The 19,014-nt window shown below is 41.6% G+C and overlaps 1 protein-coding gene across 1 annotated transcript in view; it reads left to right on the top strand.

Moving 5' to 3' along the window:
• TMEM132D (transmembrane protein 132D) overlaps window positions 1–19,014 on the top strand; it is a 266,118-nt gene that overhangs the window by 229,790 nt on the left and 17,314 nt on the right. The gene's annotated exons all lie outside the window — the stretch shown is intronic.

Below are 19,014 nucleotides of genomic sequence, written 5' to 3'. Positions count from 1 at the left end.
CATCCAATAGCACCTGTATCCAAAACAGGAGCTTGCATTAATCATTATATGTTGTGATTCTCTCTCTTAAAAAAATCCCTTTAGCTTGTGTTCTTTAGTTCCAGTGACCGTCTGCCACTTTCTTTTTAGAAGATGTGGTATTTATAGCTCTTCATGCCTGCTCTAAGCCACCCTCCAGATCTTGACACAAAACTCTGCATTGCTTTGTTACCATGCAGCAAAAAGTTACAATATGCCATATAAATGACTGTCTTCTCAGCCCAATTTTGGATTTTTCTGGACATATCAGATACAGCATTAGCCACTAAATGACTTTGCTTTTGCTTCTAATTTGCATGAGTGTCCAGATATTGTGTTAGCTATGGAAGGCATTGGTCTTATTAAAGTAAAAATATCTGTGACAAGATATTTTCAGCTGATTTAAGTATGCTTAGGTCCTGTGACTGTACCAGTACTATATTGATTAATTTTAGCTTAAGATGAGGCTAGTTGTCTGGAGTTAGTAGAGAAACTGCTGTTCAGATCTGGAATATCCTGAATATTAGCTATGGCATACTTGTAGGATTCCTAGAGTTCTAAGAGGCACTTGGAAGAACAAGGGGCTTATTTAGGCCATACATATATGATGGGAAAAAAGAGCCTACAGGTGTTAGGAAGGCTAAGAGGTCGAAAGGACATACTGAGCCTGGACTCGTAATCAGGTCCAGTTCTTTTCTTCAGTGGTAATGAAGAAAGGAAGTATGCTTCAGTGGTTAAATCTGGGTTGGCATTTTAGGCATTACAGATTCTAATAAGGGCTCAGTCTGCATACAGTGTGTGACACTTGATTTTCATTTCATTTGCCTCTGCCTTAATAAAATTGGATAACAACTGGATAACCCGTTGGATGGGGTTTCAGATGCTGCGTTGAAATATGCTAGTGATAGTGTGGGCTCTGGCATATGCTCTCAGCTGTGACATCGGTGTGCTATTGTGATCTTTGGCATGTCATTTATTTGATCTGTCTCAGCATAGACACATACAAAAGATGTATAATGGTTCTGAATTACCTTGACAGACAAAAAGCATTAATACTAAATCCTTGAAAAATGCTTTGAGATCTTTACATAAAATGTACTATCTAAGCATCATCATTATGATTGTTAATAATATACATAACCCTAACTAGGACAGACCATAGACTCTTTAGGAAGCACTCCTGTTAAATTTAACTTAATCACAGCACGTAAAAATTACTGTCATGATAAAATATTAGTGGCTGAGTAAGGATTTAGAAGTATTTCCAGATTTCTTATGTAACAGAGTCTGTGCAGGTCTGGTGACTGAAGATTTCTTCCCTTTTATCCACCGTCTGGACTATTTTGCTTTACTCTCTAGGACCTTGTTGAGGCAAGCATGTAACCCTCTTTGCCTGAAGCTTAAAAGGCAAGGACTTTGTACTTCAGGCCACAGGCTAAATGAATTGACTTAAGCAAGGTAAGTTTCAGACCTTTGTGGCTGATCCACTGAAATAGGGTACTTTTCAAATTATTTTTCTATTCTGTTTTAGGCAGATAACCGTGCTCACTATTTCCCAGACCGAGGATTTATTAATAAAGAGAGAAGAAATGTAGACACAAAGCTAGAGGGTGAGCAGTTCCCTTGGTACCTTGGAGAGCGATACTGGAATCTCTGAGCGCAGTCCAGAGCACTTCCAGATTCAGGAAGGAATCTTGCAGATCAATGTCCTGCTACAGCTGTAATGGTGAAGCATCTATATCCATGGAGTAGGTTTTCATGTCTCTTTTCCCTTCCATATATGTGCAGGAAAATGAATGTAAAGACAATGTATGGGCGGTGATGTGTCCACCTTTGGATAGACTTCTCTCTCCAGTGCTTAACTCTGTTAGCTGCTGTTGTCATCTTCAGCTAGTGATATCCAGCCCATCCATCATCTCTCACTCCTTCTGCGGTTCTTCTGTAGTGGCTATCCAGCTGCTCCATACTGTCTCTTGCTGCTGCTTTTGCTGTTTTTCTGTGCTTGCTGTGTCTTAAATATTTTTCTCTATGGTTCTTCCCTTTGTTACCCTTTGGGGCCAGCTTTTAGCCATTCCTAACCTTTTCTGAAAGGGTTGAGACAATAAAATATCTAGTGGTAGCCTAATGTCTGATAAGTACCATTGGCTGCATGTCTAGATCCTGCAGTTCTTTATTTAAGATTTGCAGAATTGCTCAACTTCTGCTTAGGGAGCTAGAGAAGGTGGGGCAGAGCAAATGTATCCTATGAAAGACCAATTCACCCTTTTCCAAAGATTTTTTTGGTGTGGCATAATCAAATTCAAAAATTTGCTATCCTTAAACAGCTCAGAATGAGTATGTTTTGAGGCAGATGTTTTTGCATTATTTCATTCTGTCAAGCACAGCATAGTCCTGACTTGTGCTCTGAGCTCCTCCCTGATTTTCCATGATGACTTTTGGCTACCCACTTACTACTTCTCTTTGCAATTACTTATAAAATTGATGCAGTACTTCTCAAGAATTTCCAAGAGTATAAGGTACACAAGTAAAGCACACCTGAAGAGTGCTTTGAGATGTCAGAATACAAGGAGTTATCTGAGTCCAGTTTATTATTGAAAATAGTTATCTGTCATAGCTCTCATGCTTTACACGTGTGACAGGATCTGACCTATTGCCTTTTCTAAGAGCGTGGCATGGGTGTTGTGGTTTTTTGTAGGAGACGCTAGTGCTATTATTTTTCCCACATCTGCTGCCCATAGAAATGCTGAGCAACTTTTCTGTTTCAGCCTTATTTTGCAGCATCGCCTTGTTTAACTGGTTATTGGATGATAAGCTTAATTTCTGAAGCTATTTAGGCATTCAAATCCAATTAATTTAATTGGGAATTAGAAACCTAAGCACCTAAAAAGACTAGCCTTAATGGCTCTTCAATTTTAGTTAAAAATATAACTGTGTATTTAGAGCAGGTGGGTATTATAGAAAGCTGGTTTTTTCTCCCAACTTATATAATCTCTTCCATATAATAACTATTAAAAATAACCTGATTATTTGCAAGCAGGTAATTATTTGGCAACTGTAAAGGGGTTTTGTTTGAGTAATTTAGGGCATCTTCAGGCTTTGGGATTTGAGTGCCTTCAGCAATTTCTTTTAGCATTTGTGAGCATGTGAAAAGCTGTTTTAGCATTTGAGATTTTGTGCAGACCTGAAGCTGATACCAAAATGAAACCTATGAACATGACGTTCCATTACATGCTCCATTTCATTCCACTAAAAGCCAGAAAGGGAGAAGTGAAACTTCAGTAATGAAGGAAAGTATCATTTGCCCTGGTGACTGGGCATCTAAAGGCACGATGGATGTGGACTGAACTACATTTTAAGCATTGTCTGTAAGCATTAAATTAATTGCACTTGACTATCACTAAAAGAAAAAAATCAGGGCCAGTTGCACGTGCACACATACAATTTCTGCTGATGATTGGATCTCACTTCTGCCATTGACAATCCAGAGTTAACTCAGTGTAGTTAATGGGATTGGTCTGCACTTTATTTGATGAAGAGAAAGTCTATTCGTTATTGGAAATTTTTTTTTGTGTCTAAGCACAGCTATCACTGTCACTACATGGTTTAGTTTGGCATCAGCTTAATATTGAAAGCAAGGATCAGACAGAGCCAATTTTAGCTGTTTCAGTGCCATAGCCATAAGTCAGCCCATGTTTCCTTGAAAGTTCTTCACACATTTTGATGATGCTGAGCTGAGTTTCAAGCTTGTAACAAATCTTGAAAGCAACTGTTTCCCTAGGGCTGAGAATTTCATCACAAGGATTTCACACAGGCCTGCAGACGGGATAAGAAACAGCCCCTCTGGCAATACAGTTGTATGTACTATACTGATTTTTGAGGACACCTTGACAAGTAGTTTTCCAAATTCTGCCCTTTGTTCCCAAGTTAAACAATGCATGTGTCTAATCTCATCTCCTGCTCTCTCTCCTCTAAGTAGATTCAGCTGGGGTGCATTCATTGATATTTATTTCTTTGGAGCTCCAGCTGCTAGGAAAGCTGTACATAGGTATGAGTAACCTCATCTTGTACTTTTTAGTATCCAGATCTGACAGTTATTGTCTGGTCTCCAGCAGGGCTAATTACTGATAAGAGTTTTCTTCATGGGCTGGTTGGTTGGTTTGTTGCTGTTGAGACTCTGAGAAAAATGAGCACATAAAGTGAGACGTTAAATGTGCCCAACACAGAAAAACTGTAGAGAAGATAAATCAGAAATTACTCGGGGAAGTGAATGAAAATGATCCCAGAAGCACATTAGCTGGGAGAGGACTTCCTTCACTCAACAGCACAGGAAACAATTAAAGAAATAATCTCTTATTGTGCTGGTGGAGGGGAGATCCAGAGTGGAAGGGTCTTGGTCTCTTTCCCACTCACCAGCAAAACACGAGTTATCCGGTCTACACACTGTCAAGGGTGAAATGATCAGCTGTTTACAAACTTCTAGTTTAAACAATTATGTTTAATCATATACTTTTGCCGGAGGTTGGTATAATCTGTCAATAAGATGTCAATCCTTTAGGGCCATAAGCTGTCCCTTATTTTACAATGGATATCCCCAGATGTGGTAATAATTAGCTTTGTCTGATCTGTCATTTACTTTATTTTTATTTAGTGAAAGGATCCAAGGAAGGATTAGAAAAACAACTTGATTTTAAGGCTGAGGTTTCCAATGTGATTTAAGGTCACTGAGCTTGTATAGTCTAATGGGAGTTGAGCACACATTGGAAAATATAATTCAAGAGATCAGTTTAAGTGCATGATCAGGGCAAAATCTGAACTATCCCTGGCAAGGTCTGGCAGTAAGCAGGTGTAGAAAAGTAGAAAAACACTCATCCACCAGTCAGCTGCAGTAAGTATAGAAAATCCTGCTGAATACTCAGACTTACTGTTACATTTTCCTTTAGGAAAGGCTTTGGATGCAAAGTCCTCTGTTCAGACCCACCTGGTATCTGCAGTGCACAGGTTGGAATTAAGAGAGGCACATTTGTGCCTTCTGGAACCTAGTCCCGGTGCAGACCAGTTTGCTGCTAGCAGATTTCATGGGTGCTTCAGGGCTACCCTATGTTTTAATGAGCTAAATCATAATGAGACCATCATTGAGGCAGGCTTTTCTGGAGTTTAGCATGTTTTCTCTTCCTGGGAACACCCTCAACTTGGCTCTTTTGTCAGAAGCTGACACTGCAGTGACCAGTCCAGTTATCTGCAAGTGGAAAAGCCGCGTGTTTTCTTTCCTCTTTACAGCATGACTAGAGTGCAGGTGGGCCAGAGCTGGGGGACCAAGACTGAGCTGAGTATATCTCTGAGGATGCTCAGAGATACTCCCTGCTCATCAAAGAAGGAAATAAGGAAAACACCTGCTGAAAATAATGCGATTCTGCCTGCACTGGTATTGTTGTAAAACAGAGGCAAACTAGTGAGAGTGGTTTTGTAACAAAGATCTAAACCGGTATAAATTGAATGTCAGCTTCCCAGGGAATGGGGCACCACCATGATCTCCCACTGTCTAATTGTCTGTTCCACTAACACTTATCTAGCCTGCCTGGGGCTTTTTTGGTGGTTACATCGTCTTTCATTTGTTAGAGTCATATTTTTCCCTTTCACATGAAATGTAGTCTGAAATACAGAAAAAGGCAATTTCTAATTAAACTCCTGCCTAAATCCATTATAGCTTCTGAAGTCATTGGGACAGGGAGATAAAAGAACTGTAATAATCCCAATATGTAAATATAGATGTAAAAGTTTGTTTGGAGGGATGGAGGTTAGAGGCCAGACATCATGAAACCAAACATATAGCTTCGTGGTAGAAAATGAATCAGTGCCTTAGTTATCATAGATTTTCACAGAAATAAAGTAACAATGCACATTTATGTTTCAGTTCATAAATGTGAAGTGGCAGCCTATGAGTTAGCCACTAAAATGATATTATAGACCCAAAAAAGAATAATAGAGGAACTTGAGAAAGCAGAAGAGAGTTGTGATAGAATTGGGCATTGGCATAAATATAAATCATGAAAGGGAGATTGATTTAATGAGAGATGTGAAAGTCAGAAACTCCAGGTGTTAAACAGATCATCTGCTCACCTGGTAAAGAATCCCTAAGGCTACGCAACTTTTAGATGAAACAGCCAGATTTACTTAAAGTACATTAACTTTAAAATTGTATGAGAACTAACATATTACAAGGGAACATGCTTCTGCAGTGCACACAGTCTGTTAAGAAGTTGTGCAAAAGAGAAAAAAGCTTACATTGATCCATTGGAAAATTGTCTTTGCTCATGAATTTTGTCAGAAGATTTACAAGTAGATATGGGAATGAGAAATTGTTGTAATCCAAAGATTCTAAATAGCAACATTTATATGCTAGCCAGCGATGAGGATTTGGAAGAAAGCATTCTTGGTGAAATGGGTTGGCCAGGCTACTTCTGTGGATGGTGTTTTGTACATAAGAAGCAGGTAGGACAGACACAGATGCCCATGTGAGTGATGTCTCCATCTAAGTGTCTGCTAATGTGGAAAGATTTATTTTAGCTTGTGAACGCCTTTCAGGATTCACACATACCCATCTATAAGTGCAAAGAAACTAAAATCTCCCTTGTTTGCATATGTCTGTGAGAAGAAGGCTCAAAGATCCAGATGAAACTGTGCTAAGATCTGCTCTCAATATCTGAGGGTGATAGAACAACTCTTTTTTAGTACTGGTTTATGCAGAAGAAGATGGAAGCCAACAAGTTTGAAGCGTAGCTTGGTCCCCAGCAGTCCTGTAGGCGTGATTAACTGCACACTGAGATTTTGCAGCAATCAGAGTTCTGTTGTAAATATCACATCTTTCATTTTCCTTCTCCCTCCATTATATGGAGTCCTGCTTTTCAAACAAATAAAACCAAAAGTATTAGGGAGCCTCTTTTTAACTGTTGCATCTCAGATTACTGAAATACACCCGTACGTACACAGAGATAGGGTGAGACACAGCAGAGGAGACCCCAGGGAGGAACTATACTTATCCTGTAATCTGCTTTGCTCTTTCCATAATGTGATTTTTCATGGTGAGGATCACCTCTGCTTCTGAAAAAAAATCTGAATAATCTTAGCAAGTGCCTCGTAGCATCTTCCTGAAGCAGACAACCCTTACTCACCTGAGGGGGAAATAGGGAGTTCAATAACTCACCTAAAAATCTCACAGCAAATAATTCTTGGAGAAGTTCAGAAGGCTTTGTGGAGCCCACCGAATGCCATCCCGCACAACGCAGTGCTCCCTCTTTCTCCGTCCTGCTCTCCGTGGGAAAGGATGAGTGGCACTCATCAGATGCATGCAATATTTTTCATAGCAGGTCTTGAAGCTGAGTGCAGCTGAGTGATGGCGGAGGCGGGCGTCCAGCAGGAAAAGGGAGGAGAGTGACAGGACACCAGCAAACCTTGCAATCTGCCACTTTGAAGCCACAATGAGAAGTGCATGATTAGCAAGGACAGGGAAACCAAATGAGCCCAGTTGTCTGCTCTGTTTTAAATAAAAAAGGTAAGTATATGAGCAGCTGGAATTGCGGTACCAGGTTGAGCTCAGTACACTTGCAGTAATGTTTAGCCCTTGTCATCAGTTGTCTACTCAGCCCACTGATGAGTGTGAAGGATAAAACCAAAGCGACCTCCTGCCAGCTTGCTGTGCTGAGACCTTGGCATTGATATGTACATTTTTTCCAGGGAACTCTGCATATAGTTGAGCTGTCCAGTTTGTTCACGTTATCTGGAAACCAAGAGGAGAGTGCGCAGCTGCCCAGCCGCTCCAGGTGCCTGCAGTGTAGGCCAGGGTATGCTTATGCAGAGGATTTGAGCATTAGCATAAGTGAAGCACTGAAAACTGAGTATGTCTGGCACGGCATCGGCACTAAATACGTGAGCGTTGCTGGGTTTTGGCCATGAGGTCTTTATAAAAGAGCAAGCGTATCTGTGAAATGCCAGAGAAGATCTGACAGGCTGCACTGTCATATCACTTGCGTGGCCTGTAAAGAAGTGAAACACTCGCGTATCCACCTAACTCTTGAAATAGCAATTCCTGAAAAGCCTTGCTGTAAAAACTGCTCCACTCATCTTCCTGGGAATTTCTTAAGTATAAGGAAAAAAGTCATCTTAGCATTCTGCTGAAAAGTAAGCAAGATGGCTCTGCTCTTTCATGTAGGTGTACGTGAGGGATTCCGAGACCTGTAAAATAGTTCCCAAACGTGGGCACTCGTTGCCAAACTAAAAAGCGCCAGCCTCATGAAATGCACTTTCTTTGCCAGCTTTCTTCCTCCCCTCTGAGCTGTATCTGCAAAGGTAAGTGCTGGAGATGAGCTGGTGCTGTGGTAGTACTTGAGGTAGCGCTGCTTTTGGGAAAACAGTCTGCATGCCCTGGGCTGATTTGTACGGGCTGATTCTCAGCTTGGTTAGACATGAGCGAGTCAAGAAAGAGGAGCCAATGCCTCAGGTTTGTTGTAAAAATTGATTGGTCTTAGGCTTGTGGCTGTGTGTTTGTGTGATTTGTAGCAGAATGAGAGATGGTCCAGGACTAAGGCTTCATCACCTGCCTCATTTAAATAAATAACAAAAACTGAATGTAAAACTCTGCTAATTCCCCTTTTCACTCTCCTAAATTATGTGTGCTGTTTTTGAGAGGAGATTTTTTATTTTAGGAGGTTCATTTCTGCCAGCTCATATGTAACAGCAGCTACTCTTTCAGGGAGCAGTGAAGATGTAACATGTCTCTGAGTACTGCAAAAGCATGTAAAGCTGCTGCTTGACAATTCTGTTACATGTTTTTCATAAATGTTTCTTTGGAGGTGAGCCTATTGCTCTTTGAAAGGAGGTGCAGGTCTTTCCAGGGTACTGCAGAGCTTGGTGTAAATCCTGGTGTTCAAAAGTCCCTTTTTTATGCCTCTGAGTTTAAAACCCCTAATGAATTACAAGAGTAGTGATGCATCCTTTGTCTGTGGTGTAACCCTGATTTCCAGAGGGGGATTTTCAGCATGAACTAGGAGAATTTGATGTCTACTTCTGATCACTTGAGAGCTCAGCACCCAAGTCCTTCCAGTGTCCTTGAGAATCCCAGCACTGTTATTTTGTTGACTAGTTAGACCATTCTTCAACTACTAGGCCAAATCCAGATTAAAAGACTTCCTCGTGGCTTCACCTGTCTTCCTCTTCATGTCTTTGTTGCCTGCATCCAGAATGCATTCACGGAACTGCTCTGCTTCTTCCAGCCTGTGCTGGGAGAGGCAAGCTTCTTACTGGTACAGTTCTTCCATTGTGTGTCCAGAGTTCATCAGATGCCTTAAATAGGAGTTCTCTGGAAGAGATCCAGCTACTGAATAGACAGACCCACGCCTGCTCATTCCTGTAGCTTCTGCACCCTGGTGTCTTCACATGAAACACAACTCCACTTGGGCTTCTCCATCAGCTACGCAACTTTGTTATTAACATCATTAATCCCTAAACACTGAGAACACCCAAGACATGTCAATACGAGAGGATAGTATACTTTCAGTGGGGTCTCTATCCCATAATCTGGCTATTTTGTCTTGGTTGTTTGAAGATAGTTCAGATATCAAAGTTCAGGACTTGCCTTGATTTAACAGTAAATAGATACATGGTATAAGTGCTTGTCAGGATGGAAAGAGTGTGAAAGCATTTGGAAGATCAACACAGCATGACTCCCATCAGAGTCAATGGGGAACAAGCAGCTAAAATCTTACAAAATGCTTCAAATTATCCTCCACCTTCAATTCCCCATCCTCACTGAAACCAGCTCCTGAAACGTTTTATTGAATGTGTTCCTCTTGTCAGTTTTTTGAAAGTGAAAGGAAGCTCAGAGGAACTGTAGGCTCAGGTTAGCTGCAAGATCAACTGCTTTTCATTCGAAGGCCAAATGGCACCTTGACTGCACTGTCACGTAATGCCATTAGTTGCAATAGGGCTGACAGGTTGAGAGCTAGAGCACAATTTGGCTTTCTCTGTGGTTATGGTGAGAAAAGCCAATGTTTTTCTAATCTTATCCTGACCCTCAGCACATTTTGAGAACTGCCTTTGCTTTGCTGACTATTAGCCTCAAGCACATCATAGCCTAAATCCTATATATCTGGTCTGTTGTCTTCTGCATTGTAACAGCCGTAGGCACAGGACGGACATTTGCTTTTACCATGTTTATTACTGTCTCTTGTAGTACGTTTGTATTACGATAGCACCTACATCTCCCAACAGCACCGAGTCTCAATGACCAGGAACTGCAGTTCCCTATCAGAGACTGTCCCGTGACAATCTGAACAGCCATGAATAAAACATTAATGAATGAGCTAAATCAGCAGAAAACAAACCTTTTTTGAGGTGAAATAGAAACTGTGTCTCTTCAATCCTCGCCTGGACTTCTATCCATTCCATGAGTGTGGGTTTTGTTTCATAAATTTTTCTAGAATAGGTGTGTGAGAGGAAACAGTTTCCGGCCTCGCTTTTCTATTTATGCTAAGTGTAGCTATTTTCATGGTTTGGTTGATAATTCTCAAACCTTAGAGTAATGAGGCTTCATTTCTAGCTCCAGATAGCATTTGCAGGTAGCATTCCCCAGCACTTTGTGACTATGGGAAGGTTAAGTAAACATTTCATTCCTTCATTTGCACAATGAGGATAATAACATCTATGGTATATAAATACATATTTTTATGGAAAAATGCGCACACAGAGACATGCGCACGTTTATGTCATAAACACTGAGACTTCACTATGATGTGCTTTACAAAGTGTTGTTGGGAGATTTTTTTTTTTCAAAGTGCTGAGATGCTATTAGATAATAAGAATAGTTCAAATATAAAATGTTCATCATCACCATTGTTGTTACTATTTTATTAGACTGCACAAAGAGAGAGACACGGAAATGAAACAGTATTGATCCATAGTAATTTAACTGGTCCTAAATCAGGCCTTTGTTTAGCTGTATAAGGAAAACAGGATGCCTTTGCTCCCATCTTTTTAATATGTTTTTCCTTGAATTTTCTTGATTTAATGAAATGCAATCGTTTTTCAGGCAATGGCTTGTCTTGCACATCAGAATACTTCACAAAGTGACGTAAATTATCACCGTTAATGCTATAAATGCAGGTGAGAATAATACAATTAGCATTTTATCACATCTTATAAGGAAAGAAGAAAATACAAAATAACTTTTACTTTGTGCACTGCAAACTTATTTAATTGCGTTCTAGCAACATAATTTATTTGAACTAAAAGACTTCAGTTTACCCAGGTCACTCCAGGTCATCAGAAAGGGTGCTGAACACTGCAGTCTGCTTTTGTCTCCTGCCTAGAAGTTCAGAAGAGCTTTAAGTAGTAGCTCTCACATGGGTCGCATTGTTCTGTCTGTTAGTGTGCAAAATATTTTTTCCAGTACAATGGGACATGCTTTTGCTTTTGTGATCAATATTGAAGCCGAGGAACAAAGATGAAATACTTGTTTCCCTTTTTACCCAGAAACCCCATGTTTCTTGTAGGTAATATACATGGACTACAGACAGGAGAAGTTATACCTTACGTATCTGAATATATAACTTAAAAATTGCTGAAATGTTCAAGCTGAGCTGAAAGGAACAATACATCCAGCTATGGAAAACATTCCTGACAGTCTTCTGTCTAAGCAGACCTTAAAAATTACTGCAGATGGTAATTCTACCATCTTCCAGTCCTCAGTGATCCCTGGAGTTGGAGAGGTTCTGATCCTCTCTAGTTCAGATCCTTTTTTTCACCACTGTCACTGGGCTGATCTTTCCCCGTGTGCTTAATTGGTTTTACCCAAATTTATACTTTGCTCTTACCTCTCTTGAATTGCATCTATTTATTTCAGACAATTTTCTACACTATCAAGATCATTTTGAATTCCAATCCTGTTCTCCAAAGTACTTACAACCCCTCCCAGCTTGGCATCATCTGCAAATTTAATGAAATTAATTAAATGAAAATTAAATGAAAGACTCCCATTGACTTCAAGGGGCATTGGAGTGAACCCAAACTGTCTTACATCCTTAAGAAGTGGTTCAAGTGAAATACACTTATTGCTTTACAGGCCGTTTTTGTAAGGGAAAAAGACAGATGCATGCTGAATAATTCAGGGTCATCGTTGCTGACTGAGAGAGATTTAACTAATTTGTCAAAATAATGACCTTTGTTCACGGTGGGGAGCAAGTGGTTTTGGATTATTTCTGTCCCCAGAGAGATGCTGGAGGCGCCTGGGTTTAGCTCAGCACCACCGCAAGGGGCTTGTTTAGAGATGTAAAATGAAAGGTAAGCATTAGCAGCAGCGGTGTTTGCAGATGTTGGGAGGCATGTTAGAATGATGATCATATCTGCCTAGACTGATGGAAACAGCACTGCTACTCAGTCTGTGAAATACTTGGGAATACCAGGATCACTCCCACCCTGTTCCCAGCTTTGGCCTTGTGTACATGTGCATGTTCCTTGATTCATCGCTGTTTCCCCATTAAAAGGAAACCACTAGTCATTGGGAGCTTGACATCTTCCTTAAATGAGTGCAAAGAGAGCATGTACCCAGCAGAGGAGGAAAGGACCGGCAGCCCTGCCTGGAGCTTGGTTGATAACAAGCAAGCTGCAGAGAGGAGTTTGTTAAAAACTAGCGTATCAGGCGGTGAGCCCCCCAGCCATGCCAATCTGCTGCAACTCATGCAAACGTGGTCACAGTCTGACCTGCGTGTGTCACAGCTGACCGATGTGAGGGTGCTGAGCTCACAGCCATATGCCATTTTGCAGTCCAGCATGAAAACTTATTTATCTTCAGTTGTCCAGAAGCAGGCAACTGCAGAAAGAGAAGGTTGTGTTAGTGGGTGAAGTTAGGACAGAAATCTCCTCGTTTGCTCAGCATCCTAGCCCACAACTCCAGTGGGGAAGGATACTCTCTCCTGTTCCAATACAAACTTTGCAGTCACTTTTACAGTGAGTGTAGTTTGGAAAATGTTCTCTGGCATTTCAGCGTGTACATGTTGGCTGATGCCACCTTTCATCTGGCACTTCTGTATTATGGCTGCTGCTCTGCTTTTGGAGCACAATACTTGCCTCTCCGCAAGTAATTTTTGGCTTTAAAAGGCATAGGTCTCTCTGAGAAATTTTTCGTGCTTTGCTGCTGCATTATTTTTCTCCAGTCACTGCAAGGTGCTGGCCAACTTTCCAGAGCCTGGCATGCGTGCATGTATATTGCAACAGATTTTTCCTTTTTCTTCTAAGTGGTAATGTTGGATATCTGAATACTTGCCAGAGGAATAGAACTAGATTTTCCCTGTGCAAACTCAGTGTCAGAAAGAGGACTGAATCTTTAAGTCTTTGAGATCATCCTATTACAAAGATGGAAATCTCTCTGTCCTTGTAGCTCTAACTTCTAAAGCCTGCAGTTGCTAAACATCTCCTTTCCCTTGTGTTGGAGAGACTGAAACGCAGTGCCCTTGGTCAGGATGGTGTCTAAGTTGCCCAGGTAATTTCAGCAGCATTTGGTCATTGCTCTTTAAGTACCAGTTGAGACATGGCGTAACTCAAGGAGTTGCCTGCAGATCTGTGTTTGTGGGAAGCTGAAGTCTGAGAGCACTGAAGATTTCAAACTCCTCTCCTTTTATCTGGCATTCTCTTCTTACTGCAGGATCTTTTCATTCAGTTCTCCTGTGTGGCTTTCACCTCCTTTAAGTCTGTGGAGGTCTGGTCTCATAACTTGGCTTAGGTCAGATCAGTTCTCAGTGGTGTCCCTAATTAAATTTATGTATAACCCATTACTCTTGCAAATGAAATTAGAAGAGCAGGACACTTCTTATTTGAGGGCAGAAGTGCTGGCCCTGTAGGGTAGCATCAAAGCTTACCAGAGTCAAAGAAAATTCTGAGGTTTGGATTAAATCCTTGGGCCAAAATATTGTACCCTTCATGCTCCAAACATTAAGGTTGTCTTATGAAGTAGAAAGTGCTATTGTCTCCACCTAATGGATGGAAAACGGCTCTACTAAAGACTGGATCCTTGAGCATCCGATCAATTTGTTGCCGGAGGGCTAGAGATGTGGCATGCCTGTGATATCTGTGGCATGCCATGGCCTGTGGCACAGAGATGCCCAAGGTAGTGAGTTTACCCAATGCTGTACTCTACGGAGGAAGGTATGGAGCTAATTTATGTGGGCATGGCACTACGCATACATAACTCCATTGCTTTTAGTGTTCAACTGGTTAGATAGCTTGTCAATCTCTATAGGTCTCCCAGCTTGAGGATTGGCGTGCCCATAGTCAGCCCAGGTGCACCTTGCACACCTGCGTTTGGGAAGGCTTGGCAGAGGAGCCAACATAACCAGGTCTTCTCAGTTCCATGTGACTGCCTTCACCGCTCTCCTGTCTTCCTTCCTTTATGGCTGTTTTTGTCAAGAACACAGGCGAAACTTTATAATCCATTTGCAAAAGTCAAAGTGCCATTTCTGAGTCTTCGGTAACCACCTGTCGCTGCAGCACGAGCTGCATAATTAGAACTGACATTCCCTGTCTAGAGATTTCTTGGAAGCTGGAAAAATGAGAATGTTGTCAAAAAAATAGCAATGCTTCCAGTCTGCAATGCAGTGATGGAGATGAAAGATGAGTGATTCCAAGGAGGCAGAGAATGTATCAGCCCAGTGCCTTTTTCTAACTAGTTTAGAAGTCCAAAATGGTCTATAAGGATTTGCATTTCTCCTTTAGCCTTAAAGAAAATGTATTTTAACCTGGCTTATCTATTTCTCTCTCTTTACTGGACCAAACCATGAGCAAGTTCCATAGCAGTCATGCTTAAAGCCACAATAAGGGTGAAAAATACTTTTGCATCAGTTGATGCAAAAGATTTTTTGTATTTTATTAATTTTTTCAGTTTTTTAGTAATTTTCTGTAGAATTATGAAATCCTTTTAAAAGAGGATCTTATTTTTTCTAACAGAGAAAAACATAAATTTAATTGGAGGCAGTGTTGAAACACAACACGTTCTCAGTTCTGAGTAACAGATACAAATCTCAGAATACGATATAAATTTTTTGTAGGTGGACAGTGACTTTCAGTGGCCTTTAGTGCTCACGTTTCAGGGCAGAAAGTAGTCATCTGTAGAGGTAGGGATTTCTCTTTGGGGGTTGTTTAAAAGATCTATTTGTAACAGCTGTCATCTTGGCTGACACTTTGAGAATTAAGCTAGGGACCTCCTGAGTTAGGAGCTCAATCTGAAACAGGGGAGCTAGATGACATAGCTTGCCTAGCTGTGGGATCTTACGCTGTCTGTGCAGCAGGGCGTGCGGAGGAGCTACAACGCACACTACTCAGCACATCATGCATGCTTCGCTTCCATCCCACCTACACCCTCAAAAGCAGCATATATGTGACAGTCACTTGAATTTGCTCATGAAGTAGAGCTCTCCTTTGCACTTGTACAATATATCAAAAATTACCTGGTAAGGAGAGATGAGAAATGACTGGAAGAGTGTCTCAGGGTAATAAAGAAAAAAATAGGAGTTCTTTAGAAAGACAGGTTTGTTAACATAATTGTAATATATGTAATGGCAGTGCCAAAAAAGAAAACTCAACATAGCCAATGGAAATACTGTACTATGCAAATATTGCAGAGATTCAGACAGTCCAATCCCTACATCTGCCTGTGTGATTAGACTGCACGGGTATCACTCAGAAAGAAAAAAGGTACCACGGCTAGTGAAGCCACGATGGGGGCAGCAGCGTGTGTGCCAAGAGCAAAAGCGTGGTGCTCCCCCAGGTAGCGGGGTCAGGGGAAGTCCTGGCTGCGAGACCAGGCTCTGCCCTGGTTTTGAATAACAGGGCACTGTGGTAGGAGAGCCCTGGGATTTTGGGATTCGTTTCTTGGCTGGGTCACAAATGTTCTGTGAAACCTTAGGCGTGTGATTTGCTCTCTGTGCGATTCAGCTCTTTGTCTCAAACCGTAAATAAAAGCCTGTTTTCCTGCCTTGGTTAGATGTTATAAGAGCTTTATGAAGGGAACATCACCAGCTGGGTATCGGGGGTCTCATCTCCTCTGTGACTGTAAAGTACTGCTACAATATTAATGTTAATGAAACATTTTTAGGAGGAAGAAGTGTTTGGATTTGGTGATTATCAAAGGGAAATGACCTCCACATTGCAGAAACCATGCCTCACTGAGTAGCCGCCTGTTGCAAAGCATCTTGCAAAGCAAGATGTGAGGTCCTCAGTGGTAGATCCCTGGTACGCTCACCTCAAACAGGCAGGGAGAGTTCAGAGGGGTGTTCATTTGGGGCTAACCAAGGACTCAAGCACGTATGAAAGTTTCTGCAATTGGGAAATACTTAGTAAACAGTCACAATGTTATAGTCCAGCTGTGCTACCAGCACATCTCCAGCTTATGAGACAAGGATGAGCTTTGGTCTCTGTGGGAGGACAAGCCCACAGCTTATTGCAGTAAGAAGGGACGTTTGGGGAGGCTGCACTCTGCCGTGGTGGCACAGATGAGAAACGTCTTTTTCATGCAGGGAAATCTTTTCTTAAAAGGACCTTTTGCTTTTGTATAGAAAAGTCAGTATTCAAGTAAAACATTTATTTTAGCATCGATCTTCCAGCTATATGTTTGTTGTTCTAGCAGGCAACTGAGAATGACACGCATACTTTCTGTGGTCAGCAGATGAGGCATAAAGCACATACCTGGTAAATTCCTCCAAATATAGATTTGTTGCTTAATATAATACAAAGCAGTGTAAAATCAATAAGTATTATGGTAGCCAATAGAAATATTTTTGGCCATTTATGAATGAAAGAAATACAGGGAAAAAATGTGATGCCTTCAGCTGAGTTGTGTGCTGGATCGCCTGTGAAGCAGAAAGGAGTTGGCAGAGATTTCAGTTTCCTATAGACAAAGGGAGTATGAATATCCTGGGTATGACAATTAGATGCTTTGCACACCTAGCTTTTCTGTTGTGAAAATTACAGACAAAATCAGAGTTACTGGCTGGAGGTTAATGCTGCTGGTTGTTCCGTTTCCCAGTCTGGGTCTGAAATCAATGTGTCGGTGTGCTGTCAGGAGCGCTCCAGCCCCGGCATGCTGGGAGAGCCGGACTGCTCCGCACCAGCACTGCCAGTGCTCCTTTGCCTGCCCTTTTTGCCTTTGGGGAGATTCAGCATCTCCTAAGGTCCTTCAGCTGTTCTGGGAGCATATAGGAGTTATTTGAAATACTTTGCCTTCCTGTGTATCTGCTCAGATTCATCCTTCACACAGTTCTGCCCGTTTTCCTCTCCGCTGGCCCCGCAGGGGGGTCTCACACACAGTATGAGCAGCCCTTAGAACAGGCTATTTCAGGCTGCGTGCACCTCCGGTACCTTCCTCTCCCCAGCATTGCTTCGCTCCCTGGCTCTGACAAATCTAGAAGACTGACCGTCCCCTTTAAAGCACGGTTTTGTTTCAGTGTTTAGTCCATCCGATTTGTCGCATTTTTCAACGACTCTGCTTCTCTTGGAAGTCGGGTATTTATTACTCGGACACAAAGAAGCAGCCTGTGTGTCTCCTTTCTTTTCACGAGCGTGAAGCAAAGTTGTTCTGTTGTCATTACTCCCCTTTAAGCTTTACTGGAAGGAGAGGAGAAACGCCATTCTCAGTTTAGTAATAAAAATCTTGGGATACTGGATGTGTTTATCATTCGTTTCCCACTTTGCATGGATGACTGCAGCGAGTGATACAGAGTGCACGTGGTTTTCAGATCAAGGGAGAAATGGGAAGATGTAACTTAATTAACATGGGCAAGAAAGTGTTGTCACATTCATTACAAACAATTGTGGCTTCTAGAATCTAAAGCCTGAGGTGGCGGGTTGAGTCCAGCAGCTCTCTGGCTAGTCGTCAGACAGTACTTGCCTGTCCAAAGCTCTCCTACGTGACAGTGCCGACATTCCCGCGTCCTGCTGATTTAGAGGAGCAGACACCAAAGCCGTCTCATTCTTTTGCTTATCCTGTGCTGGCAGGATCACTGCTCGCTGAATATCGAGAGCAGCAGGTGGGCAGGAAGTTGCCACCTTCCTTTTCCAGCTGGAAAGCAGGAATTGCAGCCTAGCCAACAGCAAATGAGGGATGGCCGTAGCAGCAAAAGGAGTGGAGAACAGCAGGAGTGAATGAAGCCATTTGATTTCTCTTCGCATCGCCTGCTTGCCAGGGACACAGTTTCACGCTACGCCATGTCCCACAGAACTGCATCGTGCCCTCGGTGTGGCTGTGATCGACTGCTGGCACGGGTGGAAAAAGCGAAGGACTGTCCTCGAACTACAGATAAATTTTAAGCAACAGAAAGATGTACTTGTGTAACCCTAGCACCTGAGCTCTTTCTTGTTTCTTATAGATTAAGCTTTACAAAATCCCTCTAAAACAAGAGGATAGTATCCTGATTTTACAAATACATCAAAGGGAAATTAAAGCCCAGATTTTCAACGAGATTTAACCACCAAGCTCCCCTTGAGCTCAGTGGGAGTTAACACTTCCACATCCTTGAGAGCATGGATCTCAATAAATTACACACAGTCACCTAGTAAGTGTGTTACGGAGTTGGGAACTAATCCCAGACTTTCGGAAATGTTGTTCTGTGCCTTTACTTTCCTTCCTGCAAATGGGACTAGCACTATTCACAGCGCTAAAGGTATTCCAGATTTCATGTGACTAGATTTTAATTAAGCAGAGTTTCATTGTGATGGTTCTGTTTTGACTTGTGGCCCCAGTTGATTATGGCTTATTGGGGAAGATTTGGCATAATATATTCTGTCAGAATTTGTAGTTCTGTAAAACAGCTTTCATGAAATTATGTTAATTTCCCTGGAATTTTCTCTCTGACAGAAAAAGGAAGAAAAGGATGCTAGCGGGTTCCTGTTGTGTCAAAGAAACATCTTGTTTTGACATTTCCAAAATGAAATGTTTTGATTTTTCTTTTTAAAATAACT

The sequence above is a fragment of the Balearica regulorum genome, chromosome 17 (genome assembly GCF_011004875.1).
Source record: "Balearica regulorum gibbericeps isolate bBalReg1 chromosome 17, bBalReg1.pri, whole genome shotgun sequence".
In the NCBI taxonomy this organism is placed as follows: domain Eukaryota; kingdom Metazoa; phylum Chordata; class Aves; order Gruiformes; family Gruidae; genus Balearica; species Balearica regulorum.
Note: the sequence above shows the minus strand (reverse complement) of the source record. Positions and strands in the feature narration are given on the sequence as shown.